Source organism: Malurus melanocephalus, unplaced genomic scaffold, assembly GCF_030028575.1.
Source record: "Malurus melanocephalus ecotype Western Australia unplaced genomic scaffold, MMel_1.1 scaffold_44, whole genome shotgun sequence".
In the NCBI taxonomy this organism is placed as follows: domain Eukaryota; kingdom Metazoa; phylum Chordata; class Aves; order Passeriformes; family Maluridae; genus Malurus; species Malurus melanocephalus.
In genome coordinates this window covers 534,750-549,001 of record NW_026623276.1, presented here as the reverse complement: position 1 = coordinate 549,001, position 14,252 = coordinate 534,750, and positions in this window count along the sequence as shown.

Below are 14,252 nucleotides of genomic sequence, written 5' to 3'. Positions count from 1 at the left end.
TCTGCAGGAATCAGAGACAATTGCTGTTAGAAATACCTTAATCTGGGGGAGTAGTTGAGGTGCTCTGGAAAAAAAAAATAGCTCAGAAATGAGGGTAGGAAAGGAACTCAAAAAACCACAAGAAATCCTCCTCTTCTTGCCAGACAGTCAAATTATGAATRTAATTTTCATGCAAACTGATCTAAAAAATTTAGTTTGCAGATCCTCAGGCTGCACTAAAAACACAGAGCAAACAGAGAAAATCCCAAATTTCCCATTTTCATAGATCAGGGGAAAGCATTCCTAATAAAGGTTACTTTAGGGTTCTAATTAATGACCAATTAATATGTGTTCTGATCAGAGAAGTTATGCAACTTTCAAAACCTCAACTGTTGCCTCGCTGGTTGATGAGAAGCTCAACACAAGCCAGAAATGCACATTTACGGCCCAGAAAGCAAAAAATATCCTGAGCTCCACCAAAAGGAATGTGACTGGCAGTGGAGGGAGGTGATTCTGCCCCACTRCTCCACTCTTGCAAGACCCCACCTGCAGTGCTGCATSCAGCTCTGGCATCCCCAGCACAGGAAAGACATGGAACTGCTGGAGAGAGTCCAGAGGAGGGCCAWGAAGGTGATCAGARGGTTGGGGCACCACTCCTATGAAGACAGGCTGAGAGRGTTAGGATTGTTCATCTTGGAGAAGAGGTGGCTCTAGGAAGACCTTGGAAGACCTTAGAACACCTTCCAGTGCCTAAAAGGGCCTACAAAAGAGCTGGAGAGGGAGTTTTGATAAATGCATGTAGTGATAGAGCAGGGGCGAATCTTTTTAGACTGAAATAGGTTAGATCTAGAATAGATATTTGGAAGAAATTCTTCACKGTGAGGGCACGAGGCACAGGAACAGGTTRCCCAGAGAAGCTGTRAATGTCCCATCCCCAGAAGTGTTCAAGGCCAGGTTGGATGGGGTTTTGAGAAACCTGGCCCAGTGGAAGGTGTCCCCRTCCATGGCAGGGKGCTTGTACTAGATTACMTTTAAATGTTCTTTCTTGCCCAAACCATTCTATGAYGCTATAATACAGCATCAAAACTCATTTAGATGTTGAGAAAATATTTTTTTTTTAATATTTGGCCTGAAAAACACTGAAGAGATAGCCACTGAAAATAACCCCTAAGCTACCAGTGACAACTGGATTTGCAGATCAAAATAGTGATTGGAGTAGCAGCAGTGGTTTTCATCTGTCTTTGTCGGTCTGTTTWTGTCCTGGGAAATGGTTCAGAAAATGCCAAAAGTGTGAATGCAACCAAGGCTGAAGATCAGGAGCTCAGAGCTTCATCAGCCAAGGGGGCCAACCAAACCACTGTTATTCCCTGCTCCATGAGAACATTCTTCCTTCACTCCCAAATGCAGCTTGCTCTGCAGCGGACAGCAGCAGCCTTTCACCATCCTTATAACTGGAATACTAATTGTGCCATTGAACAGCTCTAAAATAAACCAGACTGTAGATACATCGAAAAATTATATATAATATGGCTGTGTCTGAAACCTTACTACAATCTAATTTCTTTAAAGGTTGCCTGATACTGRTATCACATCTGCAGCAGCAGAGATTGATTCAACTTTCCCTTTTTTGTCACAGAGTAACCTTAGAAAAACTTCTAAACTGATGGTAATTCACTAGTTTAAAAGGTCGGACAACATAAATCTTTAATAAAAAGGTTTACCCCAAAAAGGAGCAAGCGGTTTAAAAAGCTTAGACCTCCAAGTCATCAGTCTGKGTGCTCTCTGTAATTTAATACTGGGGATCTTGGCTAACTTAATTAGGAGGATGACAGTGAAATTGAGATATATCATCCTGTCATGAGGGAGGGACCAATATAGAAACAACTATAACCAGCAGGACAAATAGGTTRTATTATCACRCAGGTCACTTAACTTCCACTTCAGYGTTAAAATGAGTTTCATTACACAAACCATGTGTTTTACATGGGAGCCCATGCCATTGTGAAATTGAGCGCATTGTATGATTCACATGAATGTATYTGTAGAATCTGGATCATTCTTAGGTTTAGTTCTTGATTATTTTCAGTCCACTCATCGAACATAAATTTTGTAGTTTTTTGGAGGAACTCCACCAYTGAAAAAATTACTATTTTCATTTTTATGTCCTTATCAACTAATATCTCAAAAATATCTTCACTAACTCTGTAACTCAAGTAATCTCAGAATTGTTACTCCTAGTATTATCTTGTATTAAGTTTGAGAAAAAAATATCACTGTGAAAAGATTCCCATTCTCTACTATTTCCTAATTGTCATGGTAGGCAAATACTTTTCAAGACTTCATACATGGCTCAGCTCTTGGTAGCCAGAAAAAAATAAAGCAATGTTAAGAGAGTTAACCCATTTCATAGAGCTTTAATTCTGTCTTGTAACTGCTGTCTGTTTGAGGATTTTTTCCCTGCAGGGAATTTCAGTGATTTSTATAAAGACTTTTCTTCCAGAAAGCTGAGTCACTTTTTTTTATTAAACACATTCAGCATAAACTGTGCATTTTAACAAAAATTCCTTCTATATCTTGATAAAAGTTGTGCTAAGTAGCATTCAATTCTTCCTACCTAGAAATAATTTAAATAATTTAAAACTTTTAAACCAAAATGAGTTCTACTCCCTGTTCAGTTGTACTTCTGGACTCTGTCATTGCAAATTTACTAATTCCCTGAAATAAAGTTTATACTTCAGTATAAAACACTGTAATGTAAGACTGAATGAAACCCAAGAGCCTTGTCTGGACTAGGAAATCTCTTTTTAATAGTTTTATCCCATTTGCATTGAGTTAGAATGYATTTCCTTTAATACAGGGAACAGGAAAATATTCTTTTTATAATTGATTGATTGATTTAAAAGGGTTCTGTTCTACATCACCAAAGGGGAATAATACAGACCTGTTGTGGCAGACAACCTGGCTTTGGAATAAGAGCACTAAACATTAACGAGTGCAGTAAATGACCTGTCACGTCATCTACTTAAAAAAGACTTGAACAGTTACTTGTAATTGAAATTGTGGAGTAGAGAATCASTGGCTGTGTCTGACTGATTCCTTGCAGTGCTCAGGATAGAACTGGGGCAGTCACGGGTGTTATTCTTCATCTGCTACCCCCAGCCATGGTGGCTCTCCTGACTCTCTCCTATGGGCACCCTTGGTCCGGTCCTCCCCATGAGCTGGCCTTTCCTTTCCTGGGGCAGGGAGAGGAGGTGGCTGGTTCTTCCCTGGCTCATGCATGGGATCAGCTGGTTGCCTAAGACTGTGTCCAGATGGCTKCTGAATATCTCCTGGGATGGCRACTTCACAACCYCTCTGGGCAACCTGTGCCAGTGCCTGGTCACCTTCACAGTGAAATGTACATAGCAATATTAAACAATCACTAAATGAAAAAAAAAATTAAAAAATAATCTGAAACATTGCTGGAAATATTTATGAACCTTCCTGAGGACAAGAGCAGCTGTTTCTAGGATGGCACCACCACAAGAGCTTCCTAAAATYCCCATGCAGAGCTACCAGTCACGCAAAAATGCATGAGCCATCTCAGGGGGTTCTGCAGAGTGACACAGCAGAGTGCAGTGCTGCCTGCATGCCTGAGGAAGCTGCGGGGCTCTGTGATGGAAATGACAAGGGAAAGGTAGTGCTTTTGAGGTTAAAACAATGTTTAAAAGGAAAACTAAATTGAAAACTAAATTGAAAACAATTGCAAAAAAGCCCTCTGAGTGCTGACCTTTGGTAGACTGCTTGACTGCAAACACTGATGAAATAGCCTTATTTTCCAGCATCCACACAAACCAGAGCTATAGATGCTGTTTAAAAAACCCAAATTCTTGTATTGCTGGCATCTTTTTGTAGAAAGGAATTCAAGACTTCTTTAGCAAAGGAGTATTTTCCTCTGAGTCTCAATTCACAGAAAYGCAAAGTGTCCTAAGAGTTATTAAAATATTCATAAGAGTTGGGAATATTTACAAATTTAGAGAATGAATACAGTAATTTAACTTTGGCAAATCCAACATCAGTGACTAATAAGGAAGGAATTTTCATGAGAAAAKATGGTGTCATCATTTGAATTTTCAATCATTTCCAACTGTTTCAGACTGCAGGTGGCATTTTGCTTAAGTTTTCAGAAATCCTGAAGCATATCTTCACTGAGTGTCTCCTTTTGCTTTTGTAGCTATAGGATCCTAACAATTTTTCTGTGTTCCTGGGATTTTTTTCCATGCATCACATAAAAAATGTATAGCTGCAATTTGTATTTTATACATTAAAAGGGCCAAGAGGTAGTCTCCAGGGAATAAATTAATAATATTGCTATTTCTTTTACAATATGACAAGTTACTCTGSATGCCAAGAGCAATCAGAGCCTGTATTTGCTGCAGCTCATAATGTAATTCATTATTTGAAGAGTAAGCTGCAACRAAAGCTAAACAATGAGTTATTTGGTTGTAGATATATCTTTTGGCTAAARCTCATAATTACAAAGGAGGAGAAAAAGAAGGAAGTGTAATTTGTTTGTGTATCGTGATACTAAAAACCATGTTTGATTCCAGCTACAATTTCTGATTTACGTGTGCATGTTACAAAGACTTAGCATTATTGAAACCTGATAAAAGTGGGAAATACCTCTTTTATGTGAAGAATATTATACTGAGTGAATCAATTCCCATATTCTAGTAACCCTTTTTTTTTCTCCTTTTTGTAAAATGTGTGAATTTTGATTTTTCCTCTTTGTGAAGGATCTACAGATCCTTCAGAGAGAGTGTTTGTCATTTGTAAACATTTGCTTAGATAGCAAATATTGCTGTCTAGGTCTCAAATAAAGAGTGTTCTTGTAATTAATGTAAAGAATTCAAAACCTTCCAAAAAATGCCCCAAACTCCAAAAGCTCAGGTGTACTGAAATGCCTTAAAAGGAAGCAAGACCTGTTACAAATAAGTCCTAGAGTAATTGAGTTTTATATAATATGTAGAGTATATTACATATAGCATAGCTCAGGCACGCTCAGGAGAACTGCTTTTTCCTTAAAGCATCCCTCAATATCAAGATTTCCCCCCTATTCTTCCCTGGATGCTCCATCTTCGAGCAGGAAGGGGTGTCACATCCCGAGACCCTTCTGTYAGGTTTTGTTGCATGGGCCAACAGACACAAAAGATTTCAGGAGGCACAAGCCCTGACAGCTAATGCGAGCGTGTAAACCTCACTTTCTTAGGAAATCAGGCAAAGAAAACTTCACCAGTGACCCMAGATGATCACAGAGATGGGTAACTCGGGTTCAGCTGAGCTCATTGTGTGTTGTTGCATATGGTTTTTTGCCAAGACATGGACTGCAATTTGTACAACATGAAAGCAGCAGTTGCAGCTTTGAAGCCAGGGCTGGAAGTGTAATTGGGTAAAATCCAGGTTTCTTTCAAGACAGTGAGAATCCTGCCAAGATTTTTAAGAGCTTGGGTTCATTAACTGCAACTGGGTTCAGAAATAAAGGCAAATGTGACTAATATTTTCTCAGCTCCTAAGAAAAATAATCTATAGCACATTCAAAGTATTGATTTATCTGCATGACCCTTCTAAAATAATAACAATAATTTAAAAAACAGGTAGACTGGAGATTTCAAAATGGGAATGAGCTAGAATCAGTGCCCCTCCAAGTGCTGGTCTTACAGAAACATCATGTACCTTTACTGCAATTAAAACACATGCACGTACACTTTCTAAAACTCAGCTAGAGCCTTCGGCTTTTTTTCTTGATTTTCCCTGAGTGATGCATAATGGCTAGCTTGGCAGGCTGCCTTTTAGCAGAGACAGGTAGAGCTACTATGTGAAAAGGGATGACTTATAAAATCCCTTACTCCATTTGCTAAAGAAAAAACCACTCCCTAGCATTGATTTATCTCTAGGATGCTCATTTGAGAATATATGCAAAGTCAAGAAGCTGCTCATATGAGATTTTAGGGCCACTATGGATGATAGAGAGTAAGATCTTAAGAAGTTCATTTATAGTATCAGGAAAGTTGCCTGTCAAAAATAAAGTCTAAAATATTTATCAGCTACTCCTGCTCTGACATGTTCCAGAAAACACCCTGAGAAATCTTGTGTTTTGATGTTACTAATGGCTTCTGAATCTATCCACRTACCAAACGTGAACACAAAAGTGCAGCTGCTCTCTCACCCCTTAATTTTTTTCAGCTGCAGCCAGAATAAATTTTCTTTGTTTCCAGAGAAGTTAACAATTTCCCTTTAATAGCAAAAGCAAGACTTTTTTTTTAAAAAAAAAAAGACAAAGACTGGCACGAACCTGTCTCTCTCTCCCCAAAATACAAGCAAAAAGCTAGTCAGCAAACCACCAACAACAAGGAGTAGTGTGCCAGAGTTTTGGGATGGAGTTTACTATGAAAACAATTCTGACAGTCTGACACACATGTTCAGTAATGGGTTTCATGTCACAAAATATCACAGGCTTTCTGCTTTCATGCAAAGGCACTAGATTTGACCTATCACAGTGTGTTCACAGCAAAATGACTGTATTTGGGGTCTGGTTTTTTTTTTTTTTTCATGCATAAAGCAAACAAAGCAGGCAAGAAAGACTGGGCAGTGAGAATCTGCTCTGGGCAAGTTTCTGTTGGCAAGTAATTTATTTTTCCCAGAAGAGACTGCTATTTCATTTACCCCAAAACATACCATGATTTATGTTACAAAGGAATAAATATTTATAGGATGAATCTGTGGGGAAATTGTTTCGTCAGAGAACCCCTGTAGATCTAGAGTCACCTCAGAGTTTCTACTGATGTTTTTAAGGGCCTGTTTTTCCTGTTCCTTTCAGTGYTGGTGGTCTGCTGGTGTCCTTCTAYATTTTGAAAAGGAAGGTAATGTAACRGAGGAGGCCAGGGCCTCCCCAACCCTATTGCTCTATTACTGCATGCTGGACAACCTGGGGAGAAAAYAGAGGTTTTATCTCTGCTCTTGTGCAGCTAGGGCAAAACCACAGCTTCATCGTGTCCCTTTATAACCCTGGTGTTCCCCAGGTGTCTGCACTGTTGGAGTCTCAGTCCAAAGTAGAGGCAAAATGACAACAGGCGAGACATGGTATAGTCTAATACCCAAAGGGACAGCCACCAAACAAAGGAGTTGTCTGTCTCCTGTAGGTGTCTGCTGATGTACGCTGAAGCCTTAGGTTGATGTATTGTTCCTCTAAAGAGGCATACTGAGAGGAAAATGGGTTTCTTTYGGCCTTCTGCAGAGCATTTGGCATTTTTCTGAGTGTTGACACATTTGTTGTCACCAACAACATGAGACTTCCTGTGTGGAAGTATTTTTTGCCTACGTAGATATGGGTGCTTGGGTGAAATGAAGTGATCACAAAATAATAAGGAACCDGGCAATTACCAGCAGAACTCATTTGTAATGTGCTGTGGAGCCTCAGCAGTGGAGGAAGCAGTCATCTGGGCACCCTAATGAAATGTGACAGACATTTAGAGAGCGAGGGCTGATATTTCCTGACAGCATCACCATCTGTGCTCCGAAAGCTGTGCTATCCGGACATCATAATCTGTTATGGGCTGTTTATTGTTGTACCTCCTCGTTGCAGGGCACACACATCCTGGAGTTGTATGGCTTTGTATGCAGTCCCCTTACCTCAGCTAGGATCCTAATTCTCAGTCTCCCACTGTGCTCCCTAGCTGGATGTTTATCTTTCCAAATAATCCAAGACAATAGTCTCAGATGTAGATATTTGAAAGGGGGAAAAAAAAATTGAAAAAGTCTTCTAGCCTGCCAGCAGGCAAAATAGATGTTAACCTAATTCTTACCAGGGCAGATGGAGTTGTATAATCTGATTTCTAAGAGTAAGGGATTTTTCAAGGAAGTCATGTTTTAGTATATATGATATTAGGGCAGTTTTCACAGCTTCAAAATTCTTATATGGTAGGAGTCTCTACAATCCTACTTCTACACACAAAGAGGAACAGGGATAATTGTTAAGGAATTAAAGATGCAGTAGAAACAGAGGGTTTTATCTAAATCAAGGAAAAATATATTGCCTCAGATATATTGGAACACAGCAATTAAAACAGAGACTACAAGACTAAACAAAACCCTACTTTTCAAGCTTTTCTTTTKCAGGACAAGATAAAACAGTGACATTGAGAGACACAAATACAGCCTAATGGGAGGGGGAAAAGAAAGAAAACAAAAGCGCAGAGAAAAAGGACCAAAATAACCAAACAGTAGGGGCTAACTTTATCTTGCAGAATGCAGTATTTTCTTGTATTATAAGGAAGAGGGGAAAAGGCTGAAGGCACAAGTCAAGTTACCACTTYTGCCTTGAAGAAAATGTCTTTTTTTTTCTGAGGTAAGTTACCCTAAAGAGTGACCCTGATTTTCAAACTTGTTTGCTAGAGTACTATGTTTGCTTTCCTACCTGGTAGTGAACATGGGGCACTCAAGGTCCTAATTTTCTCTTTTTTAATTAAAAAAAAAAACCAAACCCTATAAACACAAGACCAACACAGCCACACAGGAAGAAGGTCTTGTTTAGCTTCTGTCTCACAGACAAGTGCTCCTATCCTGATAATGTGAAAACCCAGTGTCTTTTGCCAAGCGTTAGTCCCCCAGTCCCCAGTTTGAGACATGTGGCCTTCTCATGCACACAGCTCCTCTGAGCACAGTGACRAGCAAGCTGTCACCTGAGTCAGACACTGATCTTCAAAGCCACCTTTAGCAAATAGAAGGGACAGTTTGTACACACACAGAATCACAGGCTGGAAGAGACCTTCAAGATCATCAAGCCCAGCCTATGGTTCAACACCTCTTCATCAACTAACCATGACACTGAGTGCCACATCCCATCCTTTTTTAAATACATCCAGGGACAGTGATTCCACCRTCTCCCTGGGCAGACASTTCCAGTGTGTGATCATCCTCATAGTGAARAGCTTTTTTCTAATATCTAACTTAAACTTCCCTTGGTGCAGCTTAAGGCTGAGTCCTCATTCTGTTGGTTGTTGCCTAGGAGACGAGAGTGACCCCTACCTGACCACAATCCCCCTTCAGGAAGTTGTAGAAAGCAATAAGGTCACCTCTGAGTCTCCTTTTTTTTCCTGGCTAAACAACCCCAGCTCCCTCAGCCATTCTTCACAGGGCTTGTGTTCCAAGCCCTTCACCATCCTGGTTGCCCTTCTCTGGACATGCTCAAGTATCTCACTGTCCTTCTTAAACTGAGGGGCCCAGAACTGGACATAGAACTCAGGGTGCGGCCTCACCGGTGCCAAATACAGGGGAAAAATGACTTTCCTGGTCCTGCTGKCCACACTGTTCCTAATGCAGGCCAGGATCCCCTCATCCAGATAATCAATAAAGACATTAAACAGGTCTGGCCCCAGCASAGATCCCTGGGGGACCCCACTAGAGACTGACCCCCAGCTGGATGCAGAGCCATTCACCACCACTCTCTGTGTCTGGCCATCCAGTTCTTAACCCAGCAAGGAGTGCTCCTGTTCAAGACATGGGCTGCCAGCTTTTCCAGGAATATTTTGTGGCAAACRGTGTCAAAGGCTTTTCTGAAGTCCAAAGAGACTTGGCACATTTTTACTACTTATAGCTTTTGACCATTTAGAGACAATTACTGAGAGAAAAAAAAAATCAACCAAAACCAGCTAAATAGACTAAAGAGACCATAATCACRAGGATGCCCACAACCCCACCTGCACAAACCACCATTCCACATCCTCAAAGACATGCTATGTCCCTGCTTACCTGTTCCAGGTGCCACATTCCCTGCAGCCTTCTTTCAACCACACCTCYRAGGAGCTGAGGAAASAGGGAGCTGSKCAGCCTCCTTTTAAAYGCCCCTCCCTGTGCCCCGAAAGGCTGATGAGGAAACAAGAAGCACCTGTGCAACCTCCCTTTAAAGGCACCTTCCTACCTGAAAGGTTGGTGAGGAAAATCTGAACGAAAATCCACTCTTCACTTGGCTGTGTTCCAGTGTATCAAGTGCTGAGGGAAAACTGAGACTTCAAGTCTTGCTTTCCTTCAGCTAGTTACCAGAAGGAAGTATGACTTGGGGCTGATTTCACAAAATTCCTTTAGGATGGGAAAGACCTCTGAGATCATCAAGTTCAATCTTTAATCACCACCTTGTCAACTAGTCTGKGTTAGTAAATGCTATGTTCAGTTGTTTCTTGACCATGAAAAACCATAAAATTTTGGATGATGCATGGACACACTGAGTTCTTGCACCCCTGGGATCTCAGATATCCCTCAGAAATCTCCAGACATCCTTTGTGGATCTCCTGATTTGACTGATTTCTGGAAGTGAATATATTAAAATAAAGAAATGTGAGATCAAGAGAAGAGCCACAAAAGCAGTTCAGCATTTATGGGCTGACCCCTGACAGGGTCATTTTCCCAAGCAGTGCAGCTCTGACACTTCCTGCAGATTTCAGTGATCTCAGCAGAGGAGGACAACAAGAATCCATGCTCCTGCCTATAGATTTAGCAAGTGTAATGCCCARTAAAACCAAGTAGTTTTATAGAAGTATCTATAATTCTGGGAAATACAATGGGAAGAATTAAAAGATCTGACAAGTTTTACTTAAGGTTGCTGGACTGCACATATATAAATCTTTAGCTGGTGGAGTATCAAGAAAACAGTTAGATTGTCAGCAATGTCAATATTAGACATGAAAGTTTCCTCTGGTACTATAGTGGGGAAAAAAACAAATCAGGTGTGCCATCAGCTGAAGTGAGYTGAGCCCAATAAACTGTGACATGTCAGGGCAAAATGTGTTGTTGGAGCAGTTTTTGCCTTGGAAGGAAATACTGWAGTTCACTGCTTGATGGGGAAACCCTCAGCAAGAGATAGCAAGGARGCCCTGGCTGGCAGAGCTGTCCTCCTCGGAAATAAACACATACAGGGAGTTGTGGGACAGGGTCAATATCCCACCAACGAGGCAAAGAAGATTTATGATACTCACTCTCCCTTTCCTGGAAGCAGATGGCTTCTATAGTTCATCTTGTAGCTGAGGATTTTTACTATGAGCTGCTTCATGGGAAAGAAATGAGGGGGAACAGCATTAGTAGGARTTATGTTTGCTAAGCAAATACAGGGGAAGGGCATCCCCTGTAGCAACTGGAGACTAAAGGGAGCTAAACCTTCTGGGAAGCACATGCACACAGAGGAGCAGCTATTTGCTCCATAGGGCAGGAGCAAATGGGTCACCTTGCCAAAAGACACAATTCAAAATCTTCCACTGGCAAAAGGAGGTAGCATTTAAGTCTTCAGAACAATACAGTAGCGCTCATTTTCACCTCATATCACACAGCAAGCAATTACAGTCTTCACTAGCTGGTGTTTCTAAAGGGGGTTCAACTCTCAAAGCACACATGGAATATTTTCCTTAAAGCTATCAGGAGTGTCTTACTCTAACATTTTACAATCAGCTTACTTCAGCTTAGAATAGCTGGGTTCAGTTTCCAGCTTATGTAAGAGTTAATTTTCTCTTTTTCTGTACAAGTTCTACATCAAGCTACTGTCACAGTGTGTGTGAATGATTCATGATTTGCCCCATGTGGCCTCCTACTAGAGGCAACTGAGGGAAAAAAAAAGCACCACAAAAATGCCAACACAACTAGACCCCCTCTCTTCCTTCTCCTTAGAACATCATTTATTGTTGTTACTCACCTTTAGTGAAAGAAAAGACAAAAACTACACCAAAATGGTACRTGTAACACCACAGGGGCTCTAATCAAACCCAAACTATAATGTGAACTATTGTTGTTTTAGTGTTAAAACTAGCAAGCTCATATAACAAAATCCAAGCAGCAAGTCACTGGAGGAAAAGTTATGAGAAAAGAAAAGCTGCTTATGTTAATTAAACAAAGAAAATCTGTCTGGCAGACAAGAACAGCTTAGAAGCAAATGAATTTAAAGTATGTATCTATTTCTTGGTGTTCCCTGAGCACACAGATAGCATGTGTGCTCATCCATTTGGTCCTAAGGATTAAAGAAATCACTGGGCATTTTGACTATACCCAGGGAAGACAATCTTTAAAAACAAAAGTCTGTGTGTGCCCACCTGGTGTTGTGAATGAAGTTCTGAAAGCAGAGAATAGAGACCTTATTTCTCCCTCTTTTGAACAGAAGGATACACCACAAATTAAAAACCTATTAGGCCTCTGAGACCCCCTTGGTTCTGGAAAACTCAAAATACGGGAAAAGATTCTGCCAGACTTTACCATGAGGCACCAAAACCTAAGAAAGAGAAACGTCATTCACTAGAAACCAGGCTCCACCAGTACTGCTGCTCATTCTTTACTGAAGGAGTGAAGTCTGGGCGACGGGGCTCCCGGTCACGCAGACACCAATATGATGAGCATGATCCGTTTATTTCTGATACAAGCTCCTTTTTATCNTTTCTTCAATCGTCCTATTGTTCCTCAATTGCTCCTTGTTCTTGCTTCTTACTATGTTTCTTCTTCATGGTCAGTCGGTACATGTTACACCGCTGTAGTCACGTCCTCTTCTTTCCCATCCTCTTCTRTCTCAYYCTGCTCTATCTTRTGGTCTGGGTTGCTCAGTAACAGCAATTCATGCCCTTGTTCCCATAAAAACCTGCCTAACAGAGATTCACCTGACTGAGATCCCTCTACAGTGAAGAAGCCATTTACCCGTAGCTCATGTGCTCCCCCCTGCCACAAACCCTTTTGCCAACTTGATCCCTGTGTTGCAGGAACCCATTGAGAAAAATTTGGTTATGTCAAGAGTCAGGTYTTCATTAATTTAATTTCTTGTCATACCTGAGTGGATAAATTCAAGAATTTATTTTCTTTCCTTTTATAATTTCCACTAGTTGAAATTAAACATTTTTTAAAGTAAAGTCTTCAGTAATGACATATTTTGGCACATATTTAAATAAGAAGTGCAGCAYATTTCATGGTATTCATATTGAGAATAGTCACGTAGCAGTTTTACATACTTACCGTTTTAAATACTGTAATCTGAAACACTTAGAAAATGTCACCAGATAAAAGCATTATCATACATGACTTGAATAAAGACAGTAATATTTTTAGGTGGTTGTTTGCTATTGAATAAAAATCCAAGAATTTCCAACTCAAAATATGATATTATCACAGAATGCTTTTATTTTTTCTGAAATGATAAAATTAATATGGCTGTTTCCAAGTCACAGTTGTTGGTTTTATTTATTTTAGAGAAGGGACTTCCAGTGTAACCACACAGAACCAAAAACTTATACAGATGTACAGTGGCATGTAGTAATCTGTTACAACATTCTGCTGGCCATGTGAATCTCCATTTAGGCATTGCTGCTTTATTAACCTTACCCAGAAGAGTGCAAGTGTGGTAATAAAATTGTGATAATCAACCTGAATGAAAACATAGCAAGCATAGTGCAGGATAGCCACAGACACAATTCTTATGTTCTTCAAGAGTTGTGATAATTATAATTTCACATATTGTACAACCTTTTACTTACCATTAGAAGTGCTAGTAAATGGTGAGTTTGTCTTAAATACCATTTTTGATTGTCTTGCACTTCTAAGATAGAGGGGTTTTTTGGTGCTGAAGAATGTGTTCATTATTACAAACCTCATGAGCACATTTTGCTTCATGAGATTGTCTAGTGAATCTCAAAAATACTTCCCCTCTTCTGACAAGAGAAACCAGAAACATGTAAAGTACTAAGAGTTTCTTTAAGAGTTCTTTTTTATTTGTACTAAGACCTGCATTACATCTGTTATAATTTCTATAGTCTGTATTTTCTTCAGAAAATATAATCTATCAGAGAAGATATCAAAAATACCCGCTTTCTTCATTTAGTGAGCACATAACAAGCCAGGGCTTCCTACCATTTTTGATTTTCCAAGATATTAGACTTCTGATGGCATTGGCATTCTGACAATGATGGACATGACTGTTAAAMAGCTAAGTAATAGTGTGCCTAAGAGGATTAGGACAGTAGTAAAGGGACAGTAAAGGGATATTGCAGAAGCCCATAGTGAGGAGGAGTGGAATAAGCTCATACCAAGCAGTGGCAAAAGCCCAGCTTCACTGGGTTTTGAAAATCTTCTTTCTCCAAAATTATTTAAAAAAAATATGGAATACAAACAGTTTCAAAAATACATGACKATGATTAACTTAATTACCAGGAACATTGAAGGAAAAAAAATAAAACCTCCAAAACCAAACATATTTCAAATGTCTGGGGACAAAAAGCATT